This window comes from Protopterus annectens, chromosome 17.part0 (assembly GCF_019279795.1).
Source record: "Protopterus annectens isolate FY-2018-M chromosome 17.part0, PAN1.0, whole genome shotgun sequence".
Taxonomy (NCBI): domain Eukaryota; kingdom Metazoa; phylum Chordata; order Ceratodontiformes; family Protopteridae; genus Protopterus; species Protopterus annectens.
The window spans coordinates 407278619-407295735 of NC_056751.1; the positions used below are offsets into that span (position 1 = coordinate 407278619).

At 44.3% G+C, this 17117-nt stretch overlaps 1 protein-coding gene across 2 annotated transcripts in view; it reads left to right on the forward strand.

Moving 5' to 3' along the window:
- LOC122791388 (GTPase HRas-like) overlaps positions 1–17117 on the forward strand; it is a 902243-nt gene that overhangs the window by 349222 nt on the left and 535904 nt on the right. The gene's annotated exons all lie outside the window — the stretch shown is intronic.

Consider the following 17117-nt stretch of genomic DNA (forward strand, 5'->3'; position numbering starts at 1 on the left):
AGGCAACCGAGGTCCAAAATCGACGAAGCTTCTCCTAAGCCAGTCGCCGGTTCGCTGGTTCTCAGTGAGGCGCTTTCGCAGCCCCTGACTCCCGCTACTAGTCGCAGGCCGCTATCGACTCTCACGTGGAGTTGGCCAGGCTGCTGGAAACTCAAGGTATTGGAGCCTCTGAGACTATTCCCTCAGATGGGTCCAGAGCCGCTGAGCAGCCATCGGCTTCTGAGGGTGTATTCAGACCTAAACAATTATACATTAAAACGACTTCAGCTTTAAAGGCAACGACTAAAGCACCTTTAAAGGCAAAGAAACAAGTTCAACAGCCTCATGGACTGGCCTCCATGCCCAAAAAACAGATGCTCAAAATGGCCGAAGACTTAATTAGCTTGATCAGGGGTTCCCCACCCCCTCCTGATAAGAGGCCTAGGCAAGAGACTATGAATCTTCAGATCAGGTTTCAATTTCATCTGATTCCTCTTCTGATCAGGAATATCCCCCCCCCCCCCCCCCCAATGAGGATTCTGATGCTGAAGAATCTATTCCTTCAGCTTATCCTCCTGAGGACTACTCTTTTGGTGAAACCTTGCATGCCATGAGGGAGCACTTCCACTGGGAGAGCCAAGATTTTTCAGAATCTAAGAAAAGGCTCAGATACTTCCTTTTACTACCTCAGCACAGGCCTCTAGCTATTCCACCTGTGTTAGACATTGTAGATGATGTGTGTTCAGAGTCTAGTCTGACCCCTGACTCCTTACCTCCAGCTCCTGTTAAGCCGGACAGATACTACAGGGTTCCTGACTCTCATAAATTCCTTTTCAAAAGCCCTGCTGCAGACCCAGAAACTATTTCTCAGGGTCCCAAAGGGGTCAAGGCTTCCACTGCAAAAAACCCTACCTCTTCTGACGGAGATTCTAGGGCACTGGACAGATGGGGAAAAAAGATTTACACATCTGCTACCTTGGCTATAAGGGCCTTAAATTGCCAGTTTTGTATGCTCAAATATCAGCAATATATCATGACACTGCTTAAACAGAAAATGTTGATAAATTTTGAATGTGCAGAAAACAAAGAAATGCAGGATTTATTGCATGCAGCTGAACAAGTTGGAAAGCATACTTTGCAATGTGGTTTTGATTCTCTGGAGGCCTCCTGCAGGGCTGCTGTTATGGGTTCTGTCATTAGGAGGCATGCTTGGTTAAAGGAACAAAATCTGCCTGATCGTGTCAAAGAAAAATTATTAGATGCTCCATTACAGCATGATACTTTGTTTGGTGTTAAGGCAGAAGAGGTGTTAAAATGGAGGACAAAGCTAAATCTGTGCAAACGGTCAAGGATTTCTTACAAGTACAGCCTCCTAGGTTTAGCAGACACTGGCCTACAAAGAATTGGTCCTTTCCAGTGTCAGACCAACCTCAAAGGGGCAGATCCAGATGCCCTAGAGGCAGATCCCAGCCGCAAGGTTCGTACAGGTCTAAGCAATGGGGTACTTCTACCTCCAAAAGTGGAGAAGACAAATCACAACCATACAGGAAACCGTCCCAATGACTTCCCCCCTGCCTGCACCAAGCACTTATCTTCTGGCAGCACCCTTAGTGGGAAGACTAGAATTTTTTTCTCTAAACTGGCACGTTATAACCCAGGACAAATGGGTTCTAGACGTAGTGTCACAAGGCTACAAGTTTCACTTCCATACCTGCCAAAAAAATCAATGGGCAGAGGCTCAAAAACAAGTCTCATCTCTCCTGCACATGGGGGCTATTCAACAAGTGCCACAGCAAGAGCAGGGACAAGGATTTTACTCGACTGTTCTTGGTACCCAGAAAGGACAAAGCATGGAGACCAATACTGGACCCCTATCTATTCTAAACACTTTCCAGGATATACCAAAATTCAAGATGTTGACCTTGCAGCAGCTTCTGCCCATGCTGGGCAGCAAGGCTTGGCTTGTGACTTTAGACCTAAAAGAGGCATACCTGCATGTCCCAATCAAACAGTCATGCAGAAGGTACCTCAGATTCAAGGCTGGCCCAAAGCATTACCAATTCTCTGCACTGCCCTTCGGCTTATCTACTGCGCCCAGGGTCTTCACAAAGTGCCTGGCACCAGTAATTGCTTTCTGCAGACAGAGGAATACAAATATATCCTTACTTGGATGACTGCCTCATTCAAGCAGAGAACAAGGACATTCTACTACAGCATCTGGCATTTGTGAAGAGACTTTTAACATGCAGTCAACGAAAATAAATCAAAACTAGTACCCTCTCAAGAGATAATATTCCTGGGTGCAAGCTTAAATACAACTGCCCAGATGACTTAGGCTCACGCCAGACAAACAAAGGCAACTGACTACCTATTTCAAGGAAATGGCAACAAAGGCCCAGTTATCTGCAAGACAAATTCTGCATGCTTTGGGCTTCATGGCATCCTGCATTCGAGGAAACTTCAATGGTACCTAAAAAGGATCTGGACACAACATTGCCACAGTCTGGAAACAATGATTTCTCTCATTCCCTGCCTGCAACAGGAGTTTCGATGGTGGGCAAAGGCTTGTCACCAAAACAAGGGACAGCCATTCTCACTACCCCCAGCCAGGCAGAACCTTATGACTGATGCATCAGATTATGCCTGGGGGGCCCACATGGCAGGAGGAGGTATTCAGGGCCCCTGGTCCACAAACCAAATGCATCTACATATCAATCAAAAAGAGATGTTAGCTGTTCAAAATGCCCTGACAGCCTTCAAGGACCTAATTCGTCCGGGGCAACTACTGATAAAGACAGACAACACGGTCATGTGGTACATAAACAAGCATGGGGGGAGGCGCTCATTGTTACCCCCTTTGCAGACTAGCCATGGCTTTATGGGACACAGCATTGACTTACCAAGTTTATCTGCAGGCACAATTCCTGCCAGGAAAGGAAAATATTCTGGCAGATTAACTAAACAGAAACCTCATGGATCCCCACGAGTGGCACCTGGATCCATAAGTCTTCAGCATGATAACAAAGAAATGGGGACGCCCAGACATATATCTATTTGCCTCCCCTCACAACAATCAACTAAAAAGATTCTGCACAAGGACTCGTCACAGACAAGCATGGAAAGTGGACGCCTTATCTTTCAACTGGACAAACCTATCGGTGTATGCCTTTCCTCCACTGCCTCTCCTCCCCAATGTACTCCTAAAGGTCAGAGAGGAGAAACCAAAAATTATTCTGATTGCCCCAGACTAGCCACGCCAGTACTGGTATCCGATATTAAGGAACTTGTCTCAATACCCAGCCTGGACTTTATCTGAAATACCTCATCTACTGTCCCAACAAAACAAGTCTGATTCTGCACAGCCGACTCAGTACCCTAAACCTGGCAGCATGGCGGATAATCTAGCCATACAAAGCACACCTCTCAGTAAAGCTGTGATGGATGTCATTTTGGAAGCCAGAAGGCCTAGTACTAGAAAATTTTATGCTGAAAAATGGAAGAGATTCTGTGCTTGGAACCAAGCACAAGGAACTGATAAAGTGGTACCAAATATTCCTCAGACATTACAATACTTGACTGAGAGGCTTGACAAAGTTCTATGTTTCTCATCCATTAAAATCCATGCCTCTGCCATTTCAGCTCATTACAATACAGAGCCCCACCACTCTTTTCTAACCCTTTACTAAAGCAGTATCTTAGAGAAGCCAAAAATTTAAGGCCTCCAAGGAGAGCACCAGTACCTGCATGGGACCTCAATTATGTCTTGGAAAAGCTCACCCTGCCTCCATTTGAACCAGCTGCTACTTCTGATATAAAGTTTTTCTCTTGGAAAACAGCTCTGCTACTAGCAATTACTTCTGCAAGAATAGTTTCAGAGCTACAGGCCCTCATGGCTGTGGAGCCTTTTATCATATTTTACCCAGGCAGGGTGTCTCTGAGGACAAATCCAACATTCATGCCTAAGGTGGTTTCCATTGTGGCTCTTAACCAAATTATTCACTTGCCAACCTTTTATCCAAATCCATAGAACAAGGGGGAGAGAATTCTGCATTCTTTGGACGTACACAGACAGCCTGGATTCTACCTGAGCAGGACTAAAGCTCTAAGGGAAAACTGAGCAATTACTAGTGGCATATGCTGCAGGATCAGAAGAAAAGGCTATTTCAAAACAGACTATTTCTAAGTGGATAAGCCACTGCATTCGTTTCTGCTATTTACACCATGGCAAGCCAGTGCCCAAGGGCATTAGGCCTCATTCCACCAGAGCTGCAGCTACTTCAGCAGTCTTTCTCAGAGGAGTACCAACCAAAGACATTCTAGAGGCTGCTACTTGGAGTTCAGTTAACACCTTTACAAAGCATTATCATTTGCCTCTCTACTCTAAATTCAGGGCAGGCTTTGCCACTGCAGTTCTGCAGGGCCTTATAGCTGCTACTAATGGTGTATAAATCCATCTTCCCAACCATAGCTTTGGGATTCTACCCAAATGTAATGACTGCAACAGTGAAACACGAAGAACATAGTACAGTTGTGCACACTTACCATAAATGTAGATATTCGAGTGTATTCACTGTTGCAGTCCTGGTTACCCACCCTCCAGCCCCATGTTTTTCTCTTATTATACCTCTTCTCACTTTTGCTATGCTTAAAAGCCTTTTTGGTGTATGCTTAAAAGCCTTTTTGGTGTATTTGCTTTTGTTTGGAGATATATTTTTTGTGTTTTAAATTATATACATTTATATGTATATATTTTGCTCCCCATTTGGGGGGGCACCTGACATCTGGGGCAAGAAGTAATGGCGTCGGCTGCATGTTTTATACCCCTGATGACCTGACGTCATGGAAGAAGGGACAGCAACCAACGCAGGACCCAAGACTTTGTTAATCAGGCTGATTGAGGGCAACCTGCCAGCAGATTACCCAAATGTAATGACTGCAACAGTGAATACACTCATCTACTATGGTAAGTGTACACAACTGTACTTTGCTACACTGCCTCAGAATACCCAAGTGCACCAGGTTAATAGGAAAAAGCACAGGGAACTGCCCTTTAATCATGCCAGGAGGGGTGGTCATAACTACGAAGTACTGGAGGTATTTCTGTGAAGAATGACTAGTGCTGATGGCTCTTAGGTGTACTATAATTGCTACATAAACCCGTTGAAGTGCAAAGTGATTAGGCTGTTTGAAGTTCAAGAGAGAAAGAACTAGCAAGATCTAAGGGAAAAACTAGAGCATACTTTCTGGCACCAGTAATAGTTTACCTCAGCTCGGCACCGCGAGCAGAGCTTAAACAAGCTCCTCTTGTAGTAGATAGGCATATACCTAGTGCTTACCTCCCACTGATAAACTAGATTTCCCTCCAACACAGAAAGGCTTGGGGAGGCTCAGAAGCTTACAAACAGTCCTGGATACAGCAAATCTGTGTCTAGACTAGACTAGTTACAGGAAAGGCAGTTTTTGTTTTACAGAAAAAAGCAGTAATAGCAATTCAAATGCAGTGCAAGTTAGCACACCTGAGAATGTAGCAAAATTAAAGCAAATACAGTTTAAATAAATGCAATTAAATTAAAAAAAATGACTAAAAACGTGCAGAAAGCAGTAAATTAGGAAAAAATCAAAATGGAGGCATTTAGAGTATCCGAAAACAATGCCAGCAAATAATATAAATAATTCAGTTAAGCAAAAATTAAGACAGTGCAGAACTCTGAACAGTTAAAATGTGCCAAAAATATACTTATCAGCTCTATATTTCCAGATTGTTTGAGAAGCACATTCAGTCAGAACACATGGATATTGTAGCAATGGTAGATTCTAGCAAAGTTTTTATATATATATATATATATAAGTGGAAAGGGAGAAAGGAGGAACAGAATATAATTCAAGGTTAAGAAACTAAGTGGGTTGGCCTTTTCAAATGTTTTCTCTCTATTAGGTAGAATGAGCTAATGGCACTAGACTGGGAGGAGTGTCCCAGATCAAATTTACAGTAGGGGTGGAAAACTGCAAAGCCACCAAGTAGAATAACAAGACACCGACAGGAAGGGAGGGTAGGAAACTATACTGCAGCTACTAGCTACTCACAAACAGAAAATACATCTCTCAGTATGAAAAAGCAGTTTACAGTTAAGTAATTCAATAAAAATGAAATTACAGTAATGAAACACTATCTAACAATGAAAAATACAGTCAAAACAGTACACAAATGCAGTGAAACAGTAAAAAAGCATGAAAATTACAGAATCAACTGATATTGCCAACATCCTGGCAGATAGGTTCAGTGCTAATTTTACCCCCTCTCACCCCCCTGAAGAGCCCATATCTATACAGGAAGAATGCAGAGTCCTTGTAATCACATATATGCAGGTAAAAGCTGCACTCTCTAAAACCAAGAACACAGCATGCGTGGGACCGGACAACATCCCAGGCTGTGTTTTACACGAACAAACTGGCAACCCACCTAAGCACCATGTTCAGTCATAATCTTACGTCAGGCTTTGTGCCCACTAAATTGCGTACAGCAACAGTTTTCCCACTCCACAAAGGGGGTGCTACTACTGATCCTGGGAACTATCGCCCTATTAGCCTGACGAGCCTAGTCTGCAAGGCCATGGAACGTATCATCATGGAACTCAAAGACATTGGTAACCTCCAAACTCTGGACCCCACCCAGTTCGGGTTTGTGAAAGGCAGATCATGCCTTCTGAACCTGATTGACTACTTTGAGGCAGTCACCAAAGCCGTAGACGAGGTTAAGGTGGTTCACACAGCCTATCTTGACCTCGCCAAGGCTTTTGACACCATCCCCCATTCTGGAATTATAGCTAAACTCACTAAACTGGGTATAAATCCCTACGTCACAAGATGGGTTGCCAACTGGCTCACTGACATAACCCACACTGTAAAAGTTACAGACTCCAAGTCTGACTTCAAACCAGTGACAAGTGGAGTACCACAGGCTTCAGTCCTGGGACCTTTCCTGTTTGGTATCTACTTTTCTGAAGTACAAGCTAATACAGAAGGCCTCTGGCTAACAAAGTTCGCAGATGACTGCAAACTAGGAGCCATAGTAGAATCTCCAAATGGTGGACATCCTACAGAAGGGCCTCACTGAGAGAGATGCCTGGTGTCAAAGGCATGGCCTCAAGCTCAATGCCAAAACGTCCATTGTCATCCCCTTTGGTACCCATGAACTACCACATAAACATCAATCTACTTAATGCCAAATGTGTGATAAGAGTCCTTGGGACCCAGGTGGACAGTAGTCTCTCCTTTGATAATCACATTGCCATAGTAGTCAGGAAATCCTATGTGGCACATCACATCACAAAAGGGTTCTCATCCAGGAAAAAAGAGGTCATTGTTCCCCAGTACTCTATACTCATTAGACCCATTATAGAGTACAATGCCCCTTTTGGAATGTACCTCACAAGACATCTGCAGCAGCTGGAAAGGCCACAGAAGTACCTCACAAAGAGGATTACTGGCCACAAACAGATGCCCTATATTGACCATCTCAAAAAACTCCAGCTTTACTCTGTAGCATATTGCCTACTCCGAGGAGATCTCTGCCTAACATATAAAGGCTATGTTAAACCCATAGTTGTTGGACAATGCTACACCTAAAGAAATCCCAATCCCTCTGAGCTGCATACTCTAGGGACCTGAACCTTGTCACCACAGTAAACAGGACATGCTGGAGAGATAGATTCCTGTCCCAGTGACTTCCTATACTCTGGAAGAAGCTACCCATCTATATCGAGCAAAATTCCTCATTAGCACTCTTCAAGAAGAATTTTGATGAGTGGATGGGGAATAGGAAATACACCCCAGGGATCACTTCTGTGGCTCTGCTCGACAGGGGCACAGGAAATTAACTTTCTTGGGTGGCGTAAGCCAGGGAACCTTGTTGGCTAGGCTTACTTAGGCCCTTGGGCCGATAGCCTAGTGCCTACCTATGAACCTATAACAGTGCAAAATATAGTAGATTAGCTGTATAGCACAATTATAAGCGTTAAGAAGTGCAGTTCAATGAAATAAATGTAAGAAAAAACTTTTTTTGCTCTTGGAATCTTAGGGAATTTATGCTTTGTCACAGTGATGAGTCACCACTCCACAGCCTGGTAAAATCAAGCACAGCCCCCACACAGGGTTTAAAATACCAGAAAAGATGGAAGAATCTAGAAGCTCTAATTACTACCCAGTCCTGCTAGCCCCTGCTATTTCAACCATTCACTCATGCTAGAGAAGGTCAGGCAACCTTGTTACTCTAACAGAGAAGACAAGACACTGATGGCTTCCAGAAACACAGGAAACTCAACAAACAAAACAACCAGGCCTGGATAACAGCAGGCCTCTATCCAGACTACAACCCAAGAGAGTTTGGCAGTGGGCAATTGTCTTCACGATTTCTGATAGCAGTGCCCATCCTGGGGACCTCCAGTGTATTCAGACCAACTGAGCAGGACAGTGCTGATGTTTTATAAGTGGTCCCTCTGCTGTAGTGACAAACAATTATCAGTTGCTGGGGGCAACCTTGCAGTGACCTCTTTGCCTCCTACCTAAACAACATATGAAGCAGGTATTTTGCCCCACTCCCTCCACAGGGAGAGTTGCAAAAGGTTGCTATGCACCCCCTCCCGCCATTAATGAACAGATTCAAACAGAAAGTAAGACAGTGTAAGGCCAGAGTAATCCTTATTACCCACGTTGGCCCCGACAGACGTGGTTTCCTTACCTATGGCCTCTTCTAGTATATCCTTCTTGGATGTTGGGTCAGTATCCAGATCCGTTAACTCACCTCTCCGGATTGCTTCCGCCGGATCAGAAGTCCGTGAAATTAGCCATGATTCCTCCAATTTTAGCTATAGCCAGAGATGCCAGGCTTTCCCCAGCAGTTGTCAGTATTCTTTCTACATCACAGAAACCATAACTAGGAAAATTTACCACAGTAAATGGAAAAAACCTTCAATTTGGGCTTCCTTCAAAGGTCTGGACCCCTTTTCCGCACCAGTTCCATCCACACACTTTTGCCTGATCTCTTTGACAAAGGCTCCAGCTTTGCAACTACTAAGGTATAATTGCCTGCAGTTTTCAATTTTCATATTGGATGCAGTGATGTCAATAGCGTCTCTCAAAAGCCTTCCTCCGAGGTACCTTTCTGCTGAGACCTCCCATTACAGACCCAGCTCCCCCATGGGACATTACTGTTATGTTACAAGTTTTTCCTTCTGAACCGGCTTCCACTGCAGAATTAAAATTCTTCACACTAAAAACAATGTTCTAAGGTCCATCTGGCTGCGGATACTGCAACCAGCAACTATAAGCAATCTTCTCAGAGCCCCCTTTTTCTAGTTTTTCATAAGAATATGGTTTACCTTAGAACTAATATATCTTTTATCCCCAAGGTGGCATCCACAACTAATTTAAACCAGCCTGTACACCTTCCTGTTTTCTTTCCAAAGTACTCAAAGGAGAATACTTCCTACACTTGTTAGATGTTCATAGACAACTCAAATTCTATATCCACAGGACTAAAGATTTCAGGAAGTGTTATTAATTGCTTATTTCCTTTGCTAAACTAAAGCTGAGAAAGTCTAATTCCAGAGTTTATCCAGATGGCTCTCCGGTTGTATTTTCTTTGTGTAACATAAGAAATGTCTAATTTCAAATCTGATTCTCTTAATGGAAGTTATTTTGAAAATCAGTCATTGTGTGATGTGTGTAAAACTAGTTCTACCTTTGATTTTTGTAGCAATTATCAGCTCTGTGTTTTCCAACAGTATTGTGTGCTCATCTGCATTGTGCATCTTTCACATAGAGGGCAGTCTGTCATTGACAGATGGCACTGTGGGAGTTTGGTTCCCAAAGAGGAGTGCATGCCTCATGTGCTGCTGTGACATTGGCCAAGGCTTCTAGGAGTCCCAGTCTGAAGACCCATTGGTATTGGGGGGGGGGGTGCTTGTAGCGTGATTTAGAAAGGGAAAGGTGGGATGTCAAGTATTTATTTTTTTGTGAAGAGGCTCCTGGTGTGTGCATTGAAGTCTTTGTTTTCCCACCCATAACCAGAGAGGCCTCAAAGGCAGCAGTCTGTGGTCATAGGAGGCGGAAAGCATCTAAAGTAAAAGCTTGTCTAAGCCAGGCAGTGATTTAGCCCAGTCCCCATTCCAGGCTTCAAATTTAGTCCAGTTGGCCAGAAGCATTGTCCTTGTGTCTAAGATGCCTGAACTAGAAACCCAAATGGTTTGTAGAGCTTTTTCAAAAAAAAAGGGGGGGGGGGGTGAACTGCATGCAGTGCAGGAGACCATTAAGGAGCCGACCCGAAGTTCCTAATTGCCCCACAGTGGTGTCTGATTAAATGATTTTCTCAAAGTAACACAGTAAGCAAATTAATGTGGAAATATTCAAACCCTTTACCCTTGGCATAGGAAGCAGCTCTTTAAAGCTCTAGTTTTAGTCAGCAACAGAACTGTCCCAAGCTGCTTCTCCTGGTTGATCAGTTTCATATAACCTTGCCCCTATTAACTTTAACCCTGAAGACTTATTTCTAGTGATCACATCCAGGTTGTAATTCTTGCAGAAGTATTCAGGTTAAGTCCATGTAGGTGCTGTGCAAATGTCATCTAAGGTTTCATTTCTGATTCCTTACAATACAAATATTTTAAAGAAGTAAATTTTAATATAGCCTAGAAAACATTTTAACAAATTATATGCCTGTCAGTTTAGTGACACTAGAGTAAATTTCTACACACAAACCTGGAAATGTGGTGTTCCCATCTGACCCAGACAATTACACTTATGTGCAATATGCTACATGATTATATACATATATTTGGCAGTTCTCTTTCAAGAACGTAATTGAGTAGGAAATCTTGCTTTCACTTTGAAGGAGTCATTGTTCATTGGTGTCTTGTAGGCATGAGCAAAGGACTAATGAGCTTGTGGACTTGTGATGTAATTGAGAGGTAGCCATTACCCTTACTGAATGGGCTGTAGGCACAGAAGACTAAGTTTTGATGTCCTTCAAGGATGCATCTGCAGTCCTAACATATGGGTTGTCCTGCCTCAGGCAGCCCTTCGGTCGGCCGGATTCCAAAGTCTGGGTCTGGCCTCGGCTGATGTCGCACTTCACCCGACGTCATAGCTGCTGTTTATTGGGTATAAAGGCATCAGCCGACACCATTTTCCTCAGTCTTTCTTGCCGCGCGGTGCCCGAAGCAGAAGCTGTTCGCAAGTGCCGGTCGGTCAGATCCAGAGATTTCTACTACCGAAGACTTCTAAAAAGCTAAGTACCCCGTTGGAGACTCTTTCTTGCCTCAGCCGATGTCAGACAAAGTAAATAATTGTTTAACTTGTGGGAAACAAATATCTCATAAGGATTTCCACTCTAACTGCCTTCCTTGCTTAGGCCCAGACCACGACATATCAGCTTGTCTAGCCTGTGCTTCCTTCAACCGACGGACACTTAGACGTCGGTCGGAGTTTGCAGAGGAGTTTTTTGGTCCCGCTTTTGCATACAAAATGCTGTCGGAGACTCCGACTACTCAATTAGCTAAAAAGCGCAAGGAAAAGGACCGACATTCGCGGCCCGCGGTTTCGGCTGAAACCACGGTTAGGCCAACCGCGAGTGTCTCTGTTTCGGCTGAAACCGAGCCCCCGGTTCTTCCTTCGGCCGAAAGCATGCCTCCGATAGCCGAGGCCTCGGAGCATGGCTGAATCTGCTACTGAATTTACTGCTACAGAAGCAGGCACCCAGGATTTGTCAGACACTATTCCTTTAGACATATCTTCCCCTGCACGTGGGGCTGCTAGACCCTCTGCTTCTATGACTATCAAGGCTTTTGCCAGAGCTAAAGCAGCTAAATCTTCTAAGGCCTTACCTGCTAAAACTCCTTCACATAGGCCTACTTCTAGTTCCCAAATACTCAGCCTGGCTGAGGATCTCATTTCTTTGATCAGGGGATCCCAACCTCACCCAGAATCCTCATAAGGAGAATATGGGCCTTCGTGAGGGTCTGAAATGTCTGAGTCATCCGAGGAATAATCTGTAGAGACAGGTTCCAGGGGTTCAGTCCTAGGCCTCTTGTCTGGAGGGGGCTGAGAGGATTCTGATGCAGAAGACTCCATTCCTTCTGCTTCTCCTCCTGAAGAATTTTCCTTTGGGGAAACCTTGCATGCTATGAGGGAACACTTCCAATGGCAGGGCCAGGATTTTTCAGATTCAAGGAAAAGGCTAAGGACCTTTTTACACTTACCACAGCATAGGCCTTTAGCCATTCCGCCAGTACTAACAGTTGTTGATGATGCATATAATGATGCCTGTACTGCCCCTGATTCTCTTCCTCCGGCCCCTGCCAAGCCAGACAGATATTACAGGGTCCCGGACACACACTACCATTTGTATAAGGCTCCTGTTGCAGACCCTGAAACCATTTCACAGGGCCCTAAAGCTGTGGCAGCTGCCTCTGCCAAAAACCCTCTTCCCTCTGAAAGGGAATCTAGAGCTTTAGAGAGATGGGGTAAAAAGGTTTATACTTCTGCTACTCTTTCGGCCAGGGCCTTGAACTGTCAATTTCACATGATTCAGTACCAGGAATTTTTGTTGGACCAGTTAAATAAAAAACTATCTTCTCCTGAACCTTTAGACCGCAAGTCCCTTCAGGATTTGGTACATAACTCTCAGCAGGTCAGTAACCATTTCTTAAAATGTGGCTATGATGCACTGGAGGCTTTCTTTAGATCAGCTATGACTGGAACAGTGATTCGAAGGCATGCCTGGTTAAAAGAACAATCCTTACCAGACCATGTTAAGTCAAAACTCCTAGATGCTCCCATGGAGAAACAAAGTTTGTTTGGCTCCCCTGCACAGGAGGTTCTAAAGAAGGTGGAAGAAAAAGCAAAATCTGTCCAAACAGTCAAGGATTTCTTACAGGTCCAACCTCCGAGGTTTAGCAGAAATTGGCCTTCGAAGAACTGGTCCTTTCCAGACAACTCCAGAGCGCAGAGAGGCAGAAATAGACGCCCAAGAGGCAGAGGACAATCTAGGGGTGCCTACAGGGGACGTCAGTGGCAACCTACCAACCAGAGAAGTACTGCCACAGATTCAACTACAACCACCTCCACAGGACAGACAATGACTTGGCTCTAGTTCCGCCTACCAGGGAACAACTGGAAGCACCGTTGGGCGGAAAGCTAGCCTTATTTTCCGACAACTGGCATTACATTACAGGAGACAAATGGACTTTACAAACAATAGACAAGGGCTACAGGTTTCACTTCCACACTCTACCAAAAAAGAGAGGAATGCCAAACCTACCACCAAGCGAAAAAACAGACGCTCTAAGACAAATCAACAACTTACTAAGGATGAGAGCTATAGAAGAGGTACCACCTATGGAACAAGGCCAAGGATTTTACTCCAGGCTTTTCCTTGTACCAAGAAAAGAAAATCAATGGAGACCTATTCTAGACTTGTCCGCACTGAACACACATACCTCATTGTTCCAAAATTCAAAATGCTGACCCTCCAGCAGCTTCTTCCCATGCTGGGCAAGGAGTCTTGGCTGGTGACTCTAGATCTCAAGGAGGCATACCTGCACGTCCCTATACGACCAGATTGCAGAAGACACACCAGATTTCTTGCAGGATCAGAGCATTATCAATTCTCAGCATTGCCTTTTGGCTTATCTACTGTGCCCAGAGTATTCACGAAATGCCTGGCATCAGTAATTGCTCATTGCAGGCTTCAGGGAATTCAAATTTACCCTTACCTGGACGACTGCCTAATACAAGCGGACAACAAGGCAAAATTAACAAAAGATTTGGAAAATGTCATACAATTGTTGCAAGCCTTGGGATACACAGTCAACATGCAAAAGTCAAGACTAGTACCATCCCAAAGGATAACATTCTAGGGTGCAGAACTGGATACATCAACACAGATGGCTTTTCTCACAGAAGAAAAACAAAAGCAACTACCAGTCTACTTCATGACATTAACAACACAAACTCAGCTTACTGCAAGGAAAGTCCTGCAAGCCCTGGGCTACATGGCATCCTGCATAATATTGGTTCCGCATGCCAGGCTGCATATGAGAAAGCTACAATGGTACCTAAGGAATGTATGGTCTCAACACAAGCACAGTCTAGAAGCCCAGATTCCAATAATTCCATGCCTGAAGCAAGAATTCCTGTGGTGGGCTCAGGCCTGTCAGTTGAACAGAGGCTTGCCTTTCCACAAACCTCATCCAAGCCAGACCATCACCACGGACGCCTCAGACCTAGGATGGGGGGCACACATGGTGGGCAAGTGTATACAAGGCCTATGGACCCAAGACCAACTGAATCTACACATAAATCTAAAGGAGATGCTGGCAGTGAAACATGCGATCCAGGCATTCAAACCACTCCTTCAACAGGGTCATCTGCTGATAAGGATGGACAATACCACAGTCATGTGGTACATCAACAAACAGGGAGGTACACATTCATATCCTCTATGCCGGATGGCAATGGACCTGTGGAATGTGGCCCTGAATCTCAACATTCAACTTCAGGCCAGATTTGTACCAGGAAAAGAAAATTCTCTAGCAGACACCTTAAGCAGAACTACCACGGATGCTCACGAATGGATGCTGCATCCAGATATCTTCAAAGCCATAACAAAGAAATGGGGACTACCAGAGATAGACCTGTTCGCCTCCCCACGCAACCACCAATTGAAGAAATTCTGCACAAGAGCATACCACCCACTTGCTTGGAGGGTGGACTCCCTTTCCTTCAGCTGGAAAAACCTGACAGCATATGCATTTCCACCTCTTCCCTTGCTGTACAATGTTCTACTGAAGATCAGAGAGGATCAACCAAGAGTAATCCTGATAGCTCCAGACTGGCCGAGGCAACATTGGTACCCGCTACTGAGAAGCATGTCTCGGACGCACGCATGGCCTCTACCTCTATGTCCCCTACTTCTAACACAGGACAACTACAAGATCCTACATCCAAACTTGAAAACACTGCAGCTAGCTGCTTGGAATATTGCATAAAACAAAATAACCCAGGTTTATCTCAGAGGGTTAAGGACATTATCCTGGAGGCACGCAGACCCTCCACAAGGAAGACTTATTCAGCCAAGTGGAAAAGGTACCGCATTTGGAGTGCAGCAAAGGGAGAAAATGTCTCATTGGCATAGCACACATCCTGGAATATTTAGCAGAACTGTTCCACAATGGCCTGTCTTACTCCTCCATTAAGATTCATGCATCAGCAATTTCAGCAGAATACAACATGGATCCTCCTGTCTTCTCTCATCCTCTACTCAGGCAGTTCTTGAGAGGAATCAAAAATGTAAAACCTCCAAGGAAACCACCTTTACCTACATGGGATCTCAACTTTGTGCTGGAAAAGTTAACACTTCCCGCTTTTGAACCAGCAGCAACAGCAGAATTACAGTTCTTGTCTTGGAAAACTGCTTTCCTGCTAGCAATCACTTCAGCAAGAAGGGTATCTGAGTTACAGGCATTAATGGCAGTACAACCCTTCCTTATCTTCCATCAGGACAGAGTCTCTCTGAGAACTAACCCTACCTTTATGCCAAAAGTGGTCTCCAGAGTATCATTGAACCAAGCGATTCATTTACCTACATTCTTCCCCAACCCACAGAACAGGGGGGAAAGACTGCTACATACCTTGGATGTGCACAGACAATTACGCTACTATTTGGACAGAACTAAGACTAGCAGAAAAACTGACCAGCTTCTGGTAGCATATGCAACAGGAATGCAAGGAAAAGCAATTTCAAAACAGACAATCTCAAAATGGATAGGAAATTGCATTCGATTTTGCTACTCTTTTCATGGAAAGACAACTCCTGATAATATCAGACCTCATTCCACAAGAGCTACAGCCACCACTACAGCCTTCCTACGAGGAGTGGCTACCAAAGACATTTTAGAAGCTGCTACTTGGAGCTCCGTGCATACATTTGCCAAGCATTATAATCTTCCCTTATACTCTAGATCCCGAGCAGGTTTTACAACTGCTGTTTTGCAAGGGATCTTAACTACACCATCTTTATCTTAGTGCCTCCTCCCCCAGTTTGGCTATGGTATTCTACCCATATGTTAGGACTGCAGATGCATCCTTGAAGGACATAGTACAGTTTTGTACCTACCATAAATGTAGATGTCCGATAGGTATGCATCTGCAGTCAGGATTACCCACCCTCCTTCCCCTCTGTGGTATTCCTAGGGTATTTACCCCTCTTTTAGCTAGCTGGGGGAAACTATTATGGTGCATTTGTTTGTATATATGTATATATATATAGATTTTTATATTGTTTGCTCTCTACTGTTTGGAATTATTTGCATTTATCCAAATTTAGCCTTCCTAGAGGGCACCTGGCATCTGGGGCAAGAAACACTGAGGAAAATGGCGTCGGCTGATGCCTTTATACCCAATAAACAGCAGCTATGACGTCGGGTGAAGTGCGACATCAGCCGAAGCCAGACCCAGACTTTGGAATCCGGCCGACCGAAGGGCTGCCTGAGGCAGGACAAACCCATATGTTAGGACTGCAGATGCATACCTATCGGACATCTGCATTTATGGTAGGTACAAAACTGTACTTTTTCTTCTAACAGAATTTAAAGTGACCAGTTGGCCATCTAGGTAAATAGTTTTTGAAATTTGCAGACCGAATTTCCTGAGAGAAAAACAACTGAATCTTTCATAATAGATTTGATTTTGTCCTTATAAAGTATGAGCTGTCTGTAAATACCAGTTCAGTGGTAAGTTTGAGCTGTCTGTAGATACCAGTTCAGTGGTACAAATGCTAATTTGTGTTAGAGTAATTAGAAAATGATACAGGCAGGGTAATAAATGGAATGAAGTTTCAGTGGCTACCTTGAGCATAAATGATGGATTAGTTCTCTGTGACCGTCTGTCCTTGAGGAAAATCAAGTACAGGAAATTCACACTTAAGGCTTGCAACTCAGAAATTCTTAAGGAAGTAATGACCACTAGAAAGAGTCTTCCATGATGCATATTTTAACTCTGCTGTAGCTACAGATTCAAAAGACGGAAGGGTCAGCTATACATCCCACAGGGAGTCTGTATCCCTGGTTGTAGGGTACGACCTC